This window comes from Manis pentadactyla, chromosome 9, assembly GCF_030020395.1.
Source record: "Manis pentadactyla isolate mManPen7 chromosome 9, mManPen7.hap1, whole genome shotgun sequence".
Classification (NCBI taxonomy): Eukaryota; Metazoa; Chordata; class Mammalia; order Pholidota; family Manidae; genus Manis; species Manis pentadactyla.
The window spans coordinates 16,768,047-16,780,126 of record NC_080027.1 but is presented as its reverse complement, the minus strand read 5'-3'; the positions used below and the strand labels follow the sequence as shown (position 1 = coordinate 16,780,126).

Genomic DNA, 12,080 nt, shown 5'->3' with positions numbered 1-12,080 from the left:
ATATAATGGAATGGAATGTTATTCAGCCATAAAAAGGAAATCTTGCCATTTGTGACAGCATGGATGAGCCTGAAAGGTATTATACTAAGTGAAATAAGCCAGACAAAGACAAGGACTGCATGAATCCACTTACATGTGGAATCTAACATAATCAAAGCATAGAAGCAGACTATAAGGGTAGTTACCAGGGCTCAGGGAAGTCTGTGTGGAAGAAATAGGGAAATGTTGGTCAAAGGCTATGAACTTTTATTTATAAAACGAATAAGGTCTAGAAACCTAATATATACCATGGTGACTACAATAACTAATAATATATAATTGTAATTTGCTGAGAGTAAATCATAAGTATTCTCACCACAAAATAAAGGCAACCATGTGAGTTGATGGATATACATTATATATATATAACAGCTTGATTGTGGTAGTCATTTCACAATGTATCTCAAAACATCACATTGTACACCTTAAATACACACAATTTTTATTTGTCAATTATACCTCGAAAAAGCAGAAAAAAATTAAAGTATAAAATTAGTAAAACCAAAACCAAAATGGGGCCATCTGGATCTCGATCAGTCTCTGCTGTTGGCCACTACATAGCACTGCTTCAAATCCTTTTAAGTTGCTGAACTGTAGTTCTCCAGAAATAATTGCTATTAAAGACGTTATACAGCCCTCAGTAAAACTTAAAGTTTAGCTCTGGACAGTGCCTTTTCCTGAATCTGGAACTAAAATAAATTTATGCTAACAGGTTTGGGAGTGTATAGGGTACGATGAATAATTGCTTTGGGCAAAGGAATTTATCGGTTGTGAGAGAACAAGTTTGCTCAGTACTTTTGTACTATAAATGGTGAGGGTCCTTTTAGAAGGGTGGCCCTAAGACCTTTAATCCCACCTCTTCATTTTATGGGCAGTGTCATTTATGCTCAGTAAGGGAAAGCAATTTGTCTTAAATTCACATGAATATTTAATAATGAAGCCAGAACAAATCCAGGTCCATTCCTCATTTCACAAATTCTCCCCTCTTCCTTATTGGTTATTTTCATTTTACCTGTATTATCTGTATTTATTAGTTTAAAACGCTTGAAAGTACTTATTAACATATAAATGTATCGATTTCATGTGGTTCAATCAGAACTCATTTCAGTTTCCCTCTTTTCTTCCCAAGTAGAACAAGGAATATTATACATTTAAAAGGAAAACAAATCATTGGTTAAATATCTAAATCAATTACTCTTAACACTTTGTTAATGTTTAATTATACCAAGTCTATCTTTACCTCCACAAAAACTGGAAGTATCCTTTAATTTTGAGAATTATTCCAGGTTTTATGTATTATCTTTAATGAATTTATTAATCATTTATCAAAAGAAGAAACAGACGTCCATGTCCACAGAAACTCACATAATCATGGGAAGCCTCTCAGGGCTACCAACAGGAACAGAGAGTTTTTGTTTTAGTGAAATCAGAAGCCATTTCAAGCCTTGTAAGCAGAGAAATGACATGATCTGATTCATATCTTAAAAACACTCTTAGTACCCTATGCACAATGGATAAAAACAGTATCTTGGAGGCATTGTAAGGATTTTATAAGTAATTAAGGCAACTGATGATGTTATCATGAATTGACTTTTTGGCAATAAAGATAGAAAAATATGTGGACTAATTTCCTATGTGCTTTGGAGATAGAAGAAAGAATTTCCAAATGGAGTTAAAGTAGGGTAAGAAATAAATTTACTAAGCGTGACAACTAGATGTCTGGCTCATGCAATTGTATGGATAGTAAATATTCTTACTAATATTTGGGAATATTGGAAAGATTGAGGGTAGAATATTTTACCCATGATAAGCTGAGATGTTGAGGTAACAATTGGCTGGATAGTCAGAGAGCACTTTGAATGGCATCTGAGAAAAAGAAAACAAGGGTTGGGATCTGATTGTGGGATCTCTTTTCTTGACTGAGTTCTATTTAATGTTTTTCACTTTCTTATTCCAATGAATGCTAAGCATAAGAATTTAAATCAAGCCTGTATTTCTATAATTAACTAAAAATACATGAATAGCCTTTTATTCTGCTCCTCACCCCTGTCCTGTGACTTTTTTTTTCCTGTTCACCCATGCAAACTCATGATTTTTTTAAAAAAGTTATTTTGGGGAAATTATATTCCCCAGCTTGTTCTTGAATAATAGTTCAGGGCAATTTGACTGTTGCTGGAACAGTTGGAATCTAGGAGTGAATAATTCAGATCTGAGGTCTCAGTGTGCCCATTGTATAAAGCAGAAGCTTGTTTCCCCACCTGCAGCAGACAGCATTGATTAGGCTCTGCTACAATAATAATATGCCCTGAGATATCAGTGGCTTAAAAGAACAAAAGTTTATTTCTCACGTGGTACATCAGTTGTGTCTTAACAAACCTCCCAGGCAGCAGGAACCCAACGCTCTATCTACATCTATTTTATGAAAGCTTCCTGTCCACAAGTGCTGTCACCAGCACTTAGGCATGAAAACATGCCTAAAATCCATTGTGGGCTCCTGTGAATTGACCAATATGTGAAGAGCTATCATAGGGTTATAAATCAAATACTCAAAGATTTCAGAGCCTCAAAATATTGTTTTGGTTAAGGTGTCACTTAAATAATTGCTATTTTAAAAAAATAGAGTATTGTTCATATACAGTCTTCTCTTGTTTTCAAATATATGGTGGTTTCAAATATACAACACAGTGGTTCAACAGTTACCCATATTATTAAACCGTCCCCAACTCTCATGTGGCTACTACCTGACACATAGTAAGATGCTACAGAATCATTGACTATATTTTCCATGCTGTACTACCATCCCTGTGACCAACTTATATTGTGATTGTGAATTATTGTGCCCCTTTATCCCCTTCACCCTTCCCCTGCCACCCACCCAAACCCCACCCCTTGGTAACCACTAGTCTCTTATCTGTGTCTGTGAGTCTACTGCTATTTTGTTCCTTCTCTTCTGTTTTGTTTTTTTATTCCACAAATAAGTGAAATCATTTGATATTTGCCATTCTCTGCCTGGCTTATTTCACTGAGCATGATACCCTGTAGATCTATCCATGTTGTTGCAAATGGTGGGATTTCTTTTCTTTTTATGGCTGAATCATATTCCATTGTGTATATGTACCACTTCTTTATCTATTTATCTACTGATGGACACTTAGGTTGCTTTGATATCTTGCCTATTGCAAATAGTGCAGTGATAAAGGGGTGCATATGTCTTTTCAAATCAGGGACTTTGTTTTTTTCAGGTAAATTCCTAGAAATGGAATTACTGGGTCAACTGGTATTTCTATTTTTAGTTTTTCGAGGAACCTCCATGTTGCTTTCCACAATGGTTCACCAATTTACATTTCCACCAACAGTGTAGGAGGGTTCCCATTTCTCCATATCCTCACCAGCATTTGTTATTTCTTGTCTTTTGGAGAGTGGCCATCCTAACTGGTGTGAGGTGACATCTCACGTGGCTTTAAGTTGCATTTCTCTGATGATTAGCAACGTGGAGCATCTTTTCACATGCCTGTTGGCTATTTGTGTTTCTTCTTTGGAGAAGTTTTTGTTCAGATCCTTGCCCATTTTTTAATCTGGTTATTTGCTTTTTGGGTGTTGAGGTATATGAGTTCTTTATATATTTTGGATGTTAACCATTTTTCAGATGAGTCATTTATGAATATATTCTCCCATACTGTGGGATGCCTTTTTGTTCTACTGATGGTGTCCTTTGCTGTACAGAAGCTTTTTAGTTTGATGTAGTACCACTCATTCATTATTGTTATTGTTTCCCTTGCCCGATGGGATGTGTTCATGAAGAAGTTGCTCATGTTTATATTCAAGAGATTTTCGCCTATGTTTTCTTCTAAGAGTTTTATGGTTTCATGACTTACATTCAGTTCTTTGATCCATTTTGAGTTTACATTTTTCTGTGGAGCTAGACAATAACTCAGTTTCATTCTCTCACATGTAGCTGTCCAGTTTTGCCACTACCAGTTGTTGAAGAGGCTGTCATTTCCCCATTGTATATCCATGGCTCCTTTATCATGTATTAATTGACCATATATGCATGGGTTTATATCTGGGCTCTCTATTCTGTTCCATTGATCTATGGCTCTGTTTTTGGGCCAGTACCAAACTATTTTGATTACTGTAGCTTTGCAGTAGAGCTTGAAGTTGGGGAGCATAATCCCCACAGCTTTGTTCTTCCTTCTCAGGATTGCTTTGGCTGTTCAGGGTCTTTTGTGGTTCCATACTATTTGTTCTAGTTTGTTGAAGGATGCTGTTTGTATGTTGATAGGGATTGCATTGAATCTGTAGATTGCTTTGGACGGATGGCCATTTTGACAATATTTTAATTCTTCCTATCCATGAGCATGGGATAGATTTACATTTATTGTTTTTTTCTTCAATTTCTCTCATAAGTGTCTTGTAGTTTTCAGAGTATAGGTCTTTTACCTCCTTGATTACGTTTATTCCTAGATATTTTATTCTTTTTGATGCAATTGTAAATGGAATTGTTTTCCTGATTTCTCTTTCTGCTAGTTTGTTGTTAGTACATAGGAATGTGACAGATTTCTGTGTATTAATTTTGTATCCTGCAACTTTACTGAATTCAGTGATTAGGTCTAATAGTTTTTTGGTGGATTCTTTAGGGTTTTCTATGTACAATATCATGTCATCTGCAAATAGTGATAGTTTCATTTTCTCCTTACCTAACTGCTATATTTTAAAAATAGAAATTGCAAATAATAAAATGACACAATTGTCCCTCAGATTAAATATTTTATATTTGTAAGTTTGTAGCTGATAGCCTGCCCAGACTCTCTATAGCAATATAAGTTTCTGCGTATATGTTCATTCTCTGTTTCATTCTGCATAAGTGACTGAGGGATGAATTCATCAAGAATATTTACAAAACCCAAAATAATTCACACATATAATAAATACTTTGTTTTCAGTTTTGCTGTAGGAAAGCTGGACTTGGTATAATTGAAACTTATCAAAGAATTAGTGTTGATTAGCTCATATGCTTAAATGTTGACTTGTTTTCTTCTTGCACATATATTCCTATTTTCCCTGGGAAGTGGAGAAAGAGACAGGTGAGAGTAGAGATTCTTCTTCTTGAGAAGTAGATTTTAGTGACATGATGGAGTTTGAGATCAATTGTAGATAAAGAGAAAAAAGTTCAACATACTAAGAATTAGTAGATGAGTAACTGTTTTAGCTTGATTGTGGTAGTCTTTACACTTCTATATACATTAGTCAAACTTCATAGCACTATACATCTGAAAAAGAAAATTTATTGTATATATGTTATATTTCAATAAACCTGACATAAAAACATGCTAGCCTGGCTACAAGGCACAGATATCTCCATTCCATATGGACCTAACTGCATGGAGATACATTTAATAGTATATGTTAGACTATTAGACTGGGATTTATTAGGCTTTTAGAAAATTTAAATTGTACTATGAAATATATGCTCTTGAAAGAAGAAAAGTATTGAGAGGCCAACAGGGATTTTTGGTGGAAAGATAGAAAGGAGATGGAAAAATAGAGGAAAAAGCAGCAAGGATTTAATGACATCATGTCCTTAAATTTGGCAACTTCTATTTGAGTATCTCAGCTACATTCCAGCTAGGGATGGACCCAAGCAGAATCTTGAGGGTAGCTTGCAGGGAGACCTCCAAAATAGTGCACTAAGAAGCTCAGAAAACAACTGAGTGAAAATCTGCATGCTGACTCTGGGCAGGAGACAAAAGTGACTTGATGACTCACTCAGAATGACTTACCAAGAAGCGGCTGGAAGACATGTAGAAGGTCTTGTTGGCCAATGAACTGGGGCAGATCGGTCAGGGTGGGATCCCTGTGCATCACCTTCAGCTCACTGCAAACAGTAGTTGCTCTTTCCTGAGAAGCCCCATAGCTGCTTACAACCAGAAGTCCAATGCCATCGTGGGCTGAGAGCACTACCTGAATCCACCTTGGGAGGTTTCCTTCATTGATCCAGGCACTCAGTATGTGGTGTGAAGCCCACACCATACAGTTTTGTATGAGTAGCAGAAGAAACTCAAGTTTCTTTAATGTACGAAACTGCTTAAGCTGAGAGAACTAATTCTAGTCCCTCCCCATTTTTCCTTTCCATCATCACCTACCCACGTGTAGTTGACCTTGGAGAAAAGCCTTAGGTAGGCCAGGTAGACAAGTTACAAAAATTTCAATCACTACTCACTATGGGTCATTCACTATTTGTCCCCTTTCCCTCTTGTGGAGGAGAAATAATAGGGCCCTGAGAGGTTCCTGCTCTGATATTTCTCATGCACTTGCAGAGACCCCTCAAAAACCAAGAATGAGAGCAGTCTAGCTCTTTGGCCCCCAAACCCAGCCACCATCAAAGACAAATTCTGGAAGCCCAGGATCATACGGGGCACAGGCTGCAGAATGGTAGGTAGCTCTGACCTGTCTGGCAATGGTCAGAAATGATCCAAGGGAATAGTTTGTGTCCTAAGTAAGGCTGACTCAGCAAATCAAAATACAGAATGCCCAGACACATGAACGTGCTGCAGACTTATGCTCAGTCAATATTCAGGGATAATTAGAGTATGCATAGGCCTACACTTCTATTTTTAGTTGGGATATAAATTTAGGAAATTGACATAGGACAACTCTTATACTGGTAGAAATAGAGGGCTGCGTGGTGCTATAGATGACAGAAAGTGGACATACAGAAACTTTTTACACTGTGCGCTTCTGGGTGGTGCAGGCATTGTACAGTAAACATCTTGCAGTCCTCTTCAAAAATAACTATGTGCATATCCTATGACCTAGCTGTCATAGATTTGGTGGTATATTGCAAAGAAATTTTCACGTAGATTTCAGGAAGATGGATATGAGAAGAATCTTCAAATCATTATAGTGCTGGGTTGGGATCCATTGAGGTATTCATCTCTGGATCGGTGGTCAGATAAAACATGGTAAATGTGTGCTAAAGAAGATGTTGAAGCAGTCAGAGGCAGCAGACTAGAGACTTAGGTAGGATACATATCATAGGGTGTTATAACAGAGCTGACTATAAAAAGAGGAAAATGAAATCTATAACACATGGCAGTTACGTAGTTAAAACATGTATGTAAACAGAAATATGCACTTCATAAGAACACAAATAAAATAAGAGGCAGTAAACAGAATGGTTGCCTTTGATGGGGAGAAGGCAGACAAAGACATCAGATAGATATAAGAGAGAATTACTGAACTGTAATTCTTCATTGAATGCCCATCTTGCACCACAGAGGATATACTTATCACTATGAAATCCTACAAAATTGGCTGCCAATGAGTGAAATTTCCTTAACTTCAAGCTAAGATTCAGTTTTCTCACCTAAAATACCATATGTGAACCACCTTGGTAAAAGGGACAAACTTTTTTTGAGAAATTAATTTTTCTTTCCTATTTCATTTCCAGCCATCTGATTTTACGGATCTTTCAGATTTACCCAGAGGTTCCCCCATCTGGTTTCATGCTGGAATCACTTGGGACTGTTTCAAAAAGTGCCCATGTGAGTGGATCCACTCCAGGGACACTGGTTTCATGCCTTATAAACTCCCCAGAAGATTTCACTAGGTAGTTGAAAAGTTGAGAACCAGTGTACAAACATTTTCTATATAGGCTCTTTCTCTTTTTACCAACATGTGTGATGATAAATTCTCCTGGTTTCCTCAGGAATTCTAAAAATGAATTGCTTTCCTTCAAATTTGAAGACTAGACATCAACCAACCTCTACCTAAGCCTTTACTTTTATGTAAAGATAGCACGAGGTCAAGACAGAAAAGAATCAAGCTAATTTCTGATCATTGGTTTCATTTTATTGGATGATTCACTATTTCATGCCCAGTGACAACAATATTTGTCTATCAGAGCATGAATTTATTGTCTCCCAATTATACTGAATAATGTCACTTCTGGCAGGGTGTAGATTGTGAGGAGTGACTTAAAAACTTGCAAAGTTATAAACTAGTAGGTATTGAATCAAACACATTCCACAAACTCCAAAGAGTTTAGATGGTTACCATTGTTTTTCTCAGTAAGAGTTTTTACAAATACTAAGATATAAAAAGGTACTGCCTCATGAAGAGCATAGTTGTAGTAAATATGTGCACGTCAGTGTGGGCATGAGTGTAGGAGTAAGACCAATACTGCAAACAATTATATTTAGTAACTGGATTAAGACAAGCATGTCTTGAGAAATACATCACTTTTCCAATAGTCTAATGGGTGTCCCTGTAAGTGAACAGTTAGAATACTGACTTCATTCAAAAAATATTTTTTTTCCTTCTGATGTTTGCAACTTGCATTTTGACCTTGATTGTTCATTATGATATTTCAGAACCAAAAGCTAGTCAGCCTCTTTGAAAATGTTTTTCTCTTCTAATTGGGGAATATTGCATGCAACTGTTAGAAATGTCTACAAATCTTCTCTTGTAAGCAATTTATCATAATCATTCTCACTCTCAGGAATGGAAGAGGCATTTCATTCTTATTCATTTATTTTGAACACATGTAAAGATCTTGTTTGCTAAGACCTCTACATATATTCTGACATTTAATCTTTGTATCTGCTCTTCTCTAAGGTGGGTGCTAAGATCTTGTTTACAAATGAGGTAACTGAAGTCTTAGTGTTAGGTAATTTCCCTTCAGAGGTCTTCCCTCCACAGCTCTAAATTTACAAGTAGGTTGCAAGGAAGCTTTACCCCCAATTACTCTTATTTCCTCCTCCCTTCCTTTCTTCAGTATTCCACGTGGGATGACTCTGGCTAAAGGAGGCAGGGAGGGTCACAATATTACCATCATCCTTTTGGAATTTCCTCCTGACTTCAGTTTAGTCTCTGCCATCAGTCCCTTGGTGCCTCTGCTCCAGGCCCAGGTGGCAGCCCTGAGCAAAGAGCTCCTGCAAATGACTTTTTTGTGGCTGGTGGGTCCCTGCTCACCATATTCCCGCCCCGGAGCTCACAGTCTCCCCTCCCTGAGTGTCCTTGGGTCCTAGTATCTGACACTTTCTCTTCCTGTGACCAAGACCCCCCATGGGCCCCAGATCTAGAAGGGGGACCTCGCCTATTTTTGCTGGGAACAGCCCTCCTTCCCACAGACGCGCCACCTGCACACGGGGCCGGGCTCCACCCCAGGCCTTCCTCCAGGCCTTGCCCGGGACCTGCCTTGGGACTGGGCTCTGCACCGTCACGTGCTCCGTCTCCTCACTGCGTGGCTCTTGGCTCCGATCTCTCCATCCCCTGTGTCAGCACCCTTAATTGGTTCAGATGATTATTCAGTTTTCCTTCTAAACTGGGCCACTTTTCCAGGGAAGGAGGTGCTGCAACAGTCACAGGGGTAACAAACATGCCTCTGACCTCCCCTCTGGGATCCTGAGTTGCACACAGCCGGGCCGGTTCCCATGTGACGCTGGGAAAGCTGGCTCCCGCCTCTATGCCGCAGGTCCGTCCTCTGTGAAACTGGGTGAGTAGGTGAGCCTAGGCCCTGGGTCTGGTGGGGACAATGAGTGAATGTGAACGAAGCGTTTAGAATGGTAACCATTCCATAGTCATCACTCACTGCATGTAAACTCTGTCTGTGATGTTGTTAACTACTCACCTGTCTGAGCCTGTGAGAGTATGACACTGCATGCGGCCACCTGCCTCCTCCAGACACGGCTCTCACTGTCGGACTGTCCCTTCCTACTGTGCAAATACGTCCACCTCCATCCCACAAGCCTTTCCTACCAATCTATCCATATTTTCTGCCTCTATGTCTTGTTCCAACAATGTGTTCAGCAATATCTCATAGGCAGCCACCTCCCCCTCCTGATGCCAGTCTCCTAATCAGCACTCAACCTTCTGGAAGCCCGGGGAGATCTGAGAACTTAGACACACGTATGGTTATCACTGTTCAGCCGCCAGGAGAGCATTTTTGCTGACTCATCTAATATGTTTCACTGGGTAAAGATACTGTGAGCCTGAGTTAGAGGCTGCTGTTTCCTGAGGACACTCATGGTCATTGCTGGTTTTCCTACTCACAACAAGGGGGCTTGAGAGGAAAGACGTCTTCAAGGCCTGAAGCCTCCAAGGTAAACCTTGTACATTCCCTCTGCACAGAAAACCCCCTTGTCTGTTAGAGGTGCTGCCCTGTGGGCCATTGAGGATGTCTGCAGAGTGTTCTGCCTGGTTGCAGGGATATGGAACATTTAGCTATGGGGATGGCTTCCCCTAGAATTTGATTGTTACTCTGATACCATGGTGAAAATGTTAGACATAATTATACAGTTAGTTCTTTGGATAATGTGGACATGGACATGCACACACTCCTTACATATATAAATCCAAGTGACTGTCCCTGGATTTAGCTGCCAGGGCTGGTGATAATGCGTGGTCTGGATATCCATTTGGACATGTGATTTTGTGAGTTCTGCATGAGCTCTGAGGGACAGTAAGGATATTCTGGAGCCAGATTACCAGGTTCTGATCCTTACTCCTCAAATTGCTGGCTGTGTGGCCTTGGACAAATGACTTAACTCCTCTGTTGGTCTGCTTCCTCCTATGTAAGATGGAAAGGATCATAGCGGTAGTACCTACTCATATGGGTGCTGTGAGAGCTAAAGTGGTTAATCTGAATAAAACACTAGAATGATGCCTGATACACACTAAAAGCTAGATAGTTGGACTCAAATAGTGCCTTATTAGGAAATCTACATTTCTCCCATTAAAAAAAAAAGCAAAATTGACCAAATTACCTATTTATAAGAATCTTATCCACCTCTGCCTTTCTCTTATAAAAGAGTCTTCCTCTCCTTTGTTCGCTGGACTTGCCTGTGGTTTCCCATATCTTGCTTGTCCTGAATTGCAATTTTCTAGTATTATGAATAAAACCATTTTTGCTGATAAAATAACTGGCAGTTTTATTTTTAAGATTAACAGGAGGAAACCTATATTAGGAATGAAGTAGCAGTTGTTAATGTAGTAAAGTTAGAACATGTTCTGACCTTCACCTTCTTAGCATTTTACTCATTAAGTAAGTGTGATATATACTCCCTGCAATATAGAACTGGAAAGATAAACATTATTTTCCAAGGAAGTAGCATGGATATCTTTTGTCAAAAATGAGTAAAGTTATTAGAAAAATGGAGCTGCCATAGAATTTCCAACAAAAAGTAGGAATTCAGATAGTATTCTAAACTCAAAGTCAGTAGTCTTGGCAGAATTCAGCAGTGTTCAATGGGTTTATAGTTAATCTCATACCATCCACCTCATCAGTTGAAAATGCACATAACACATTTTTAAATCACTTTTTCTTAGAGGACTCTGCATACCAGGAAGCTATATTGTTTGAGAGTAAATGTACTGTGTATATTTTAGTGATACGTATCTTTTAGCTGTAATGATTGAGGTGGTTGCTTGGTGACACATACTCAAACAATATTCCAATTCCTCTTTGACATGAGACAAAGTTAAAAGTGAATATTTACCAACTGTTTATCAGGTTAGGGACTTCATACATTATCAAAGTTGCTCCTGCAATGTTCATATGAAATTAAAATGATTTTACAGATGTGAAAATGTAGGTTCTCATTACTAGATCGTAAGCTGGTAAGTGGCCTAATTTGAATTTGAACTTGGCTCTTCTTAGTGCTTAAACTCTTTGCACTGTGCTCTACTGCTACCCAGAAAGCTCTTCCATACAACATTATATAGTAGAATGGTTTCAAAATGTTGGACCTTAAAGTAGAATGTCTCTAATAGAATCTGAACTCATTTATGAGCTGTTTGGATAAGTTTGGGTAAGTTCTTCAAACTTTCTATGTCTCCATTTTCTCATTTTAAAAATAAATATGATAATATCGCAACATAGATTAGTTGGGAGGAACAGTATGTTTACTGTTTGAATAGGTTTAGTTTTTACTGTTCCAAAGTGAAGTGAAGCGCCCAGGCCTACTACAGTAATCCAGTGATGTCAACTACTCCAAGACAGAATGGAATGAAACAGTGTAAAATCTCTCATTATTCTGCCC

General features: G+C 38.5%; 1 protein-coding gene across 3 annotated transcripts in view; it reads left to right on the top strand.

Moving 5' to 3' along the window:
• Positions 1-9,663: 9,663 nt before the first annotated feature.
• The window catches only part of LOC118922228 (membrane-spanning 4-domains subfamily A member 3-like), a 42,770-nt gene continuing 40,353 nt past the window's right edge, over positions 9,664-12,080 (top strand). For all 3 annotated transcript variants that reach the window (XM_057507034.1, XM_057507035.1, XM_057507032.1), the window contains exon 1: positions 9,664-10,142. The gene's annotated coding sequence lies outside the window, so the exon portion shown is untranslated. The remainder of the gene's footprint in view (positions 10,143-12,080) is intronic.